Source organism: Panicum virgatum, chromosome 5N (genome assembly GCF_016808335.1).
Source record: "Panicum virgatum strain AP13 chromosome 5N, P.virgatum_v5, whole genome shotgun sequence".
In the NCBI taxonomy this organism is placed as follows: Eukaryota; Viridiplantae; Streptophyta; class Magnoliopsida; order Poales; family Poaceae; genus Panicum; species Panicum virgatum.
The window spans coordinates 30,820,623-30,829,313 of NC_053149.1; the positions used below are offsets into that span (position 1 = coordinate 30,820,623).

At 47.8% G+C, this 8,691-nt stretch overlaps 1 non-coding gene across 1 annotated transcript; it reads left to right on the forward strand.

Annotated features, from left to right (window-relative positions):
* Positions 1-6,744: 6,744 nt before the first annotated feature.
* On the forward strand, positions 6,745-6,851 carry LOC120677029. Its single transcript, XR_005676094.1, has one exon. It is a non-coding gene; the product is annotated as a small nucleolar RNA R71 (small nucleolar RNA).
* The last annotated feature ends 1,840 nt before the right edge of the window (positions 6,852-8,691 follow it).

Genomic DNA, 8,691 nt, shown 5'->3' on the forward strand with positions numbered 1-8,691 from the left:
AGAAAACCCGTAAGATAAATTCCCGAATATCAGAGTGATAACTTAGCCTAAACTAAAGGATAAAACTTCCACGCTTGAGCTGAACACTCAGACTCGAGAAGATAAAAGAGAGCGGAAAGTAAAGCTGACTCAGAAAAGTAGAGAAGATAACTTATATTGATAACTTCGAAAGAAAGATACAAGAGCTTTACCAGACTTCTGAGAACTCCGAAATCCCGAGCAAGCTCGACTCGACTCTAACTCCCAAACTACTAATCCTAATCTAGAAAGTGAAGAGAGAAATGAGCTCCAAGGTGTGTGTTACAAGTGAGGGATGAGTGCTCTGTTTATAGCCCTTCCAAGGTCAGTTCTAAGCAGGTGAAGCACGTGGCATCGGTTGGAGGCTGTTGTGACAGTTGTGCTTAACCTTCCCGCGAAGCCAAAGCCTGAATGGCTGCAGAGTGGGGCCGGCCGGCCTCTCCTAGGAGTCGGTGTAGCTTGCGTTGCCCGAAAGCAGACAAGCCCAGGCTGACCAGCCTAGGGGAGGCCGGCCGGCCTCCCTTTGGCTTCTCTCGGCCCTCTGTTGCACCGACGTTGCTAGTGGACGCTTGTGATCTTCCAGGGAGGTGGATTGCTGACTTGGACAGGTCTTTGCGCTGAATGGTGGGGCCTTTGATCCTTGTGCAAGCCTTTCGGTCCATTCGATCAAACCGACATCCAATCCTTGGCTCAGATACACTTGAGTTCATGACGATGCCCCTAGATCGAAGACGTGGCAGGGTTTGTAGGGGTGCCAGGCCGGTCGGCCTGGGTTTTGGCCCAAATTCGTCCCTTTTTGTCATGTATTCTCCTGAAATCAGAACTCATCCAAAACTCGTGGAACTTATTAGAATTAAGTAAAATATGAATGGAACATAATGTAAAGCTCGGTTATTCCCGAGAAGTTGACGGCCAGAACGTGAAATAATGGCCGTCAACACCCCCCCAAGCTTACACTTTTGCTCGTCCTCGAGCAAAACTCAAACTGAGGCTTGGTGGATCAGGAGTTGCATCGATGTTCACACCCTACAGGTACATTGTGCACAGCATATTACTCATCCCGTATGTACTATGAGTAAGTTGGCTCATACCTAAGGTTCTGGAAGATGGGTCGTATCTATTTTCATCCCTTGGTCTTGAGCGGTTGAAGGACTAAACAACCTTCACCGGAATATTTTTTGCTGCTTGTTCAGGTTCCTAACTCGGAGTTTTTGCAAGATTTTGTTTCAAAGAAGCTCAGGTTTCCCAATGGTACTCTCAAGTCACTCAAGGTGTATGATCCTCACATGGGGTCGGAGTTTTTGACCCTCTTTTCCCTACTCCTAAGGCTGATATGTGGAGTTTGTAGGTAGGGAGAGTGTCGCATACCTTGGTTACCTATATTGCCGAGCCGAATGATGATCCGAGAAGGATTGGAACTTAACCAAATTCCGATCTTTGTGGGGTGTCAAAGGATGGAAAGAGATGGGCTCACACTAGGAAGGAAATTTGGTCTTTTTATTTGAACTCCTTGTTTGCAACTCTTTGGGAGAGTGGGATTTTCTTCTCTCATTTTGCAAAAAAAAAATTCGAAGATCCCCTCTCTATTTGCTGAAATGATTCTAATAACTTTGGAGTTTCAAGATGAGAAGACCTTATATGGGATGATCAGTTGTATGGTGGAGACTTTTGGTGTATGATTGCAGGGGAAAGGATGTCTGGCAGTGGATGTTAATCCCGGAATGGGTGGTTAGAAGGCCAGACATGCGAGGCTAGCAGACGATGGGTATATGGAGGAAATTGATCGGCAGATGGCAAGTTCTATTTCCTTGATGGACACATCGTTCGGCAAAGCTCATGATAACACATGATAGCTCATTTTGGTTTATATAGCATGTATGGCTTTGGATGGGTCATTAAAACCATATGGGAAACCTTCACCAAAATTTTTATTTTCAAAAGATTCCAAGAGGTTCCCTACTAGAGCAAGCAGTTTTAAATCCGGTTTGGGCTATCTCAAATCCCGCAACAACTTAGACTTCAGAAATTAAACTCATGCCTCCACTCAACCATTTTTCAGTGGAATTAAAATGTGCCAACTAGCTCATGTACTAAGAGAATAAAAAGCTGTAAACGAGGCACATACGAGGCATGAACAGAGCAACTATTCATCATTTCCAAGGCAAGAGCTTACACGGATTTCCACTCATATGAGATTATTCTTTATTATTATTATTATTAATTTTATTATTTTTTATATATACATAACTATCATGGCATGGCTGCTTGAAAGACAGTCGGGATGTGGTGACTTACCTGACGGTATGACCCCCCCAAGCTTCGAAGAAGCTCAGTTCTCCTTATCGGTGTCCTGATCCTCCTCGTCCTCTTCCTCATCCTCATCATCGCTGTCCTCTTGTTCAGGCTGCTGGTATTGCTGGGGTTGATAGTACGGCTGGGACGGTTGATGGTCTAGCCCCATGTGGAGGAAGATGTTGGAGATGTCGTACTGCATTGCTGAAGTCGGCCCCCAGTTCGGCTGAGTCAATTGGGTGTTGTGTGCAATGGTGTCCTGCATCTGCTGCTGTGTGCTGAGTGTGGTGATCTAGTTCGAGAGGTCGGAGATGCTTCGCATAATTGGGTCTTCATAGCTGAAGCGTGCTGATGCCGAAGGACCCACCTGTGGACCATAAGATGGATGCATACCTGCGGGGTAGTACGGTCCCTGATCACCGGTGTACCCACTACTGCCAGCCTGGAACATGTTTGGGTCGCCATGGGCATAGTACCCATAGGCTTCATTGAAGCTCATGTTCTGGGTGGATGGTCCGTGCTGCGTAGTAGTGGAAACCGGGGGCACTTGGCGTGATGAACCTGCTCTGGCTTGTTGGTCCAGCCGGGTTCTACTTCTTGTCTGAGGACCTGCAATACTCCGTCGTGCGGGCTCCTTCTTCTCCATCTGCAAGGTTAGGCTCTTCACCGCATAGAGAGAGAGTCTCGGGCATGGGAGCTCGATCTCTCTATCGTACTCGGGGTAACACAAAAAGATGGAATTTTCGGGCCCTTCATGCATCATGTGTCCCTGCACGAAGTGCTCGAGGCCAACCTCATACCTGAATGCCTCGGTTTCTGGCATGAAGATGACCTCGGCATTGTCCAACACACCAACGTACCTCGCAATGTGAGTGACCAGGGAGGTCATATCGATGGGGCCTCTAACGGAGATCATCTTCTACCAGTGGGCGAGCATGGTTATGACTGGAGAGCAGCGAATTTGCTTCGCCATGGCGTACAAGTACTGCAGCTCGGGCAAGATGCAAAGGCGAAGGTCTGCACGAGGGTGCACGACCATGGCGAGCCACTTGGCTAGGAACCTCAAAGTAGGATTATGGATGGAGACGATGCTGTTTTTGCTACTCACAGGTTCATTTGATATTGCACTCCACCATGAATTTCGGTCGTAACGATGTTTATTAGCAAGCTCATTGGGGTCAAAGGTGCATCTTTTATGAAAACCCAACGCGATGCTAAAGTCTTTTAAGTCAAATTGTTCATTGAAGAGACGAAAATAAACTTTAGTTTTAGCACCGGTTTCTTCAATGGCAAGGGAAATCAGAAATTCCATGGTTAAGAGTTGCGAACCTGGTTCGACGATGTCGACAAAGTTCTCCCATCCGACAGCGGTGAAGGCGTTGTTCATGTCCTGCTTGAGTCCCATCTTCATGAGGAAGCGTGACTCGAATCGCTTGGCATGGCCAAAGTTCTGCCTCTTCAGTAGCTCCAGGGCCTCCCGTTCATAGTCGTTCTTAATGACGATTTGCTCAACCATCGTCAGGACCCTGATGCGGAGATGGTGCCTCGGGACTACTGGAGACTCCTCTTCCTCACCGGACACATTTGTATGGCGACCGGAGTCGACCGACATATTATCCCGCAAGGAAGACAAACTCCGTGAACTTCTCGAGCTCTTCGAGAATGTCTTCTTGATCTTTTCTTTTGCTTTCTCAAACATGGTTCCTGCAAAATGTTAGCACACAATACCCGAAGGATATGACAATTAATAGAGAGGTTAGTCGTTCTTGCGGGGCGTTAAACCACCACAACCGTTTGTCATTCAGCGTGCCATAACTTTATTCAAGGAAAATATTTTTTTTTGGGATTTTCAGATTTAAAGAACTTCACTAAATGCTAAAGGGTTTATTTTTGGTTGAGCTAGCACTTGAGTTCTTTACTTAATCAACTCAAAAGAGCTCAATTAAGCAAAGGAACTCAGGAAGGGAGAGGAGATGGACAAGCTCGGGCTGGAACACGCAAACCTGAGCTTCTGATGCACTGAGGATCATCACCATCATCGGGTTTTATAGCGTCGTGCAGAGGCCAGGCCGGCCGACCTAGGCTAGGCCGGCTGGCCTCCAACGGAGGCGAGCGTGCTACGGCTGGGGTCTAGAGCGTAGTTCTGCTGTTGTTGGTGCTCCCTGTCGACGGTGAGGGGACGTGAATGGCGCAGGGAGGCCGGCCGGCCTGTATGGGGCCGAACGGCCTGACCTTGGCACGTTCAGTGCTCGTCCTTTTTCCTTTGCTCCATGTGCACGCAATACTCCTTATCCCTTGCTGTTCTATGCCAAACCAAAAGAGTGTAGGGCCGGCCGGCCTAACAAATGGCCAAATTTTTTTGATTTTTTTTTTGTAAAGTTCTTTTGAATGTAGTGTTTCAAAATTCAAACATGCTTTGGTTTAAAATCAAACATGCTTATGCAGAGATGAAGTAAAATTTATGTAAGAATAAATAAACTATCCTATATGCAATGCGATGATGGATACGTACCATGAACCTCATGGCACGGGCACGGGTTTTGAGTCCAGAGCTGGACTCTCCTTCCCTTTGGTTCGTTTGTCGTCGCTGGGTGGAATTTCCGACGACGACCCTTTCTTCCGCCACACCTTCTTGGGTGTGGTTTTGATTCGACCTCTTTCTTCTCCGATTCCAGAAATTTCTTACGTTGGATTCTTCGTCTCACATTTCTGTAGTTCTGAAGCTTGATTTGCTTCGCCTCCTCTTGAATCCGTAGAATTTCTACGTACTCAATGAGGGCTTCAATAGGTGGGATGAATGGCTTCTCCGACTCTTTCTCGGACTTCTTTTTCCGGTTGATTGCCTTGACTTGAGAACATTGTTCGACCTTCGGTTTGAAGGCGAACGTCTCCTTCTGACCATTGATGTTGAGCTGAATTTCTCCAGCTCCCACATCAATACTTGCGTTTGCCGTACTCAAGAATGGTCTCCCAAGGATGAGAGGTGTCTTGGTGTCAACTTCCATGTCGAGGACGACGAAGTCTACGGGGATGAGGAAATTCTGGATTTTCACCAGAATGTTTTCCGCTACTCCCGCGGGGTAGCGAACTGATTGGTCCGCTAGCTGCAAACACATGGCAGTAGGGGCAAGCACATGATGATTAAGGCGGTCATAGACTACCTTGGGCATGATGCTGACGCTTGCTCCCAAGTCGCATAAAGCGTTTGAGAAATGTTGAGTCCCGATAGAGCATGTGATGGTTGGGCAGCCTGGGTCCTTCTTTTTCACCAGGAGAGGATTGAGTATAGTAGTGCTACACTCTTCTGTTAACTGCACGACCTTGGTGGTGGGTAGCGCTCTCTTGTTTCCAAGAATATCTTTGATATATATGGCATACGTAGGCACCTGCATAGCATCAAGAAGCGGTATGTTGACATAGAGCTTCTTTATTACCTCAATGAACTTGCTGAATTGTTCGTCGGCCACCGGCTTCCTTATCCGTTCCGGAAACGGTAAGGCAGTTGTGTCGTGGTAGTCCCATGAAGTTCTAGGGGGTTCCACGAGGTCTTCCTGGGCTGCAATAGTGTTGGAGTCGACAGCCTCCTCCTGCTCTTCTTCTTCAGCTTTGGTATCGCTGGCGAATACGGCTTTCCGCCGGGTTCCTGCATCCTGTGGGAGGGGTGGCTCCCGTGTGGACTTAACGCCACGCGTAGTCACCACATTAACGTTTTCTTTCGAGGGAACTTCCGGTTACCCGGGCAGTTTCCCTGTGTTAGCATTAGGACAGGATGAGGCTAGTTGAGCTACCTGGGTTTCTATCATTTTATTGAAGCTCAACTGGTTTTTAATAACAGAGCTAAAGCCCTCTAGTTGTGAGGCCAAGGATTCCAAGACTTTGTCATTAGCAAGAAACTTCTTGCTGATGTTGTCATTTATTTGCTTCTGGCCATAAACTAGGTCTTTTAAAGAAGGCTGAAAATTGTTATTAAAGTTCATACCTTGCTGATTTCCGAAGGGGAGGTTGGGCTTTGAGTTCCAACCTTGCTGAGAACGGAATCCCGAGTTGGGATTATTGTTGTTGGTGTCAACGAAGTTCGCGTCCTCTTGAGTAAGGGGGCATGATGTGCCCGAGTGCCCAGTCTCGCCACATGTTTCACATGTCATCCGAGACTCCGAGACCTGGTTAGCCTCCATGTGCAGAGACTCCAGTTTCTTCATGAGAAGATCCATCTTGGCAGCCAGCATATCGACGCTGTCGATCTGATGCACGCCCCTCGGACGGGCTGGCTGCTTGTCACCTCTCCAACTCTGATTGGAGGCTATCTTGTCAATAAGCATCTTCGCTCCTGTAACATCGAGAGAGAGGAAGGAACCACCCACTGCTGCATCTACGTGGTCCTTGGCTTGCTGATTCAGGCCATGGAAGAAGTTCTGGATAATCAGCCACTCCTCCATGCCGTGGTGTGGGCATGCCTGAATGTATTCCTGCAGATGCTCCCAGGCCTCTAGGATGGTCTCATCCGGTAGTTGCTGAATACTGGAGATTCTATTTCGGAGGGCGTTGGTCTTGCCCACCGGGAAGTACTTGGCTAGGAATGCATTTGAACAAGCTTCCCATGTGCTGAAAGCCTCTTTGTTGGAGTAAAACCACGTCTTGGCCTTCCCGAGCAGTGAGAACAGGAATAACCGAAGGCGGACGATATCCATCATAGTACCTTTGGGGTTGATGGTGTTACTCACCTCCAGAAAATTCTGGAGATGGACATTGGCATCCTCGGATGCCTTTCCACAAAATGGACTAGCTTGAACCATGTTCACAAGTCCAGTCTTCAGCTCAAAGCCGTCATTGCCGGCTTGGTCTTGGTTTAGTCCAGAGGGAATGTGGCTATTGGACGGGGCCAAGAACTGACGAAGTGACTTCTGGGCCATGGATGATGCGACTGAAGTGGATGGTAAACTAATGGGCAAGGTAAGTCTTTTCTGAGGTGGGACAGCGCGGCGTCTCACGATTCTCCCAATTCTTTTTGGGTTCGGATTGAAGTTACTTGGTAAGTTGAAACCGGTCATGCACTGGTCTGCAACAATCAAGAAGATAGAGAGAGCAAGGGTAAGCCCGCTAAGATTAGTGGTGACAAACTAGTAAAGTCTATCAAACTATTTACGATATCTTTAGCCAATTGCTTCCCCGGCAACGGTGCCAAAAATGCTTGTTGGCGTTTCATATGCCCCAATAGAATATCAATTCCGCAAGCGCACAGAATCACCACTGTAGCACTTCACCATGGAGTATTCCAGGGTATCGTATTTTTCCTCAGGGAAGCACTATGGTAAAGAGTATCATAAATCGAATGATAACTATACTAGTTTTATCAACCGACTAATTTAGACGGGGGTAAGCCAGATACAAGGATAAGATAAATGGCCAGTCTATGACCGAGTGACACACCGAGACCCAATTCCTTAGAGAGGTAACAGTTGGGAGGACAATGAGCGAGATAAGACACCTGATACACTTCTGAACTATCGAGCTAGCCTCTCTAGATCAAACTAACTATCTAACTAATCCTCGGGAAAGAAGAGCTTACTTCGGCGGCCTCAGGGAATGACTCAGAATGGGATGAGAAGGGAGTCCAACGGCAGTCGGCACTACTGCTATGAAAACACCCGAGCATGGTGGACTACAAGGGATGGACAGGGTTGTCACCATCTGCCGCCTACCACAACGGTACTGTGGGGTGGAACACACTTTCTAGCTAACACTAAGCTCAGACACCACGTCTGCACTCGGTGTTAGTATTTCTCTCGAGGCCTTCGAGAGAAATCCCCCTCAACCTAGAACACTAACTTGAGATACTCTAGTCTGGGCGAGAAAATTCGTAAGATAAATTCCCAAATATCAGAGACATAACTTAGCCTAAACTAAAGGATAAAACTTCCGCGCTCAAGCTGAACACTCATTCTCGAGAAGATAAAAGAGAGCGGAAAGTAAAGCTGACTCAGAAAAGTATTGAAGATAACTTATATTGATAACTTCGAAAGAAAGATACAAGAGCTTTAGCAGACTTCCGAGAACTCCGAAATCCCGAGCAAGCTCGACTCAACTCTAACTCCCAAACTACTAACCCTTCCAAGATCGGTTCTGAGCAGGTGAAGCACATGGCGTTGGTTGGAGGCAGTTGTGACAGTTGTGCTTAACCTTCACGCGTAGCCAGAGCCTGAGTGGCTGCAGAGTGGGGCCAGCCGGCCTCTACTAGGCTGACCGGCCTAGGATTTTGGCCATCTGGCCACCACCTTTGCTTGGACGTCCCTGATTGCCTCCTGGAGTCAGTGTAGCTTGCGTTGCCCAAAAGCAGACAAGCCCAGGCCGACCGGCCTAGGGGAGGCCGGCCGGCCTCCCTCT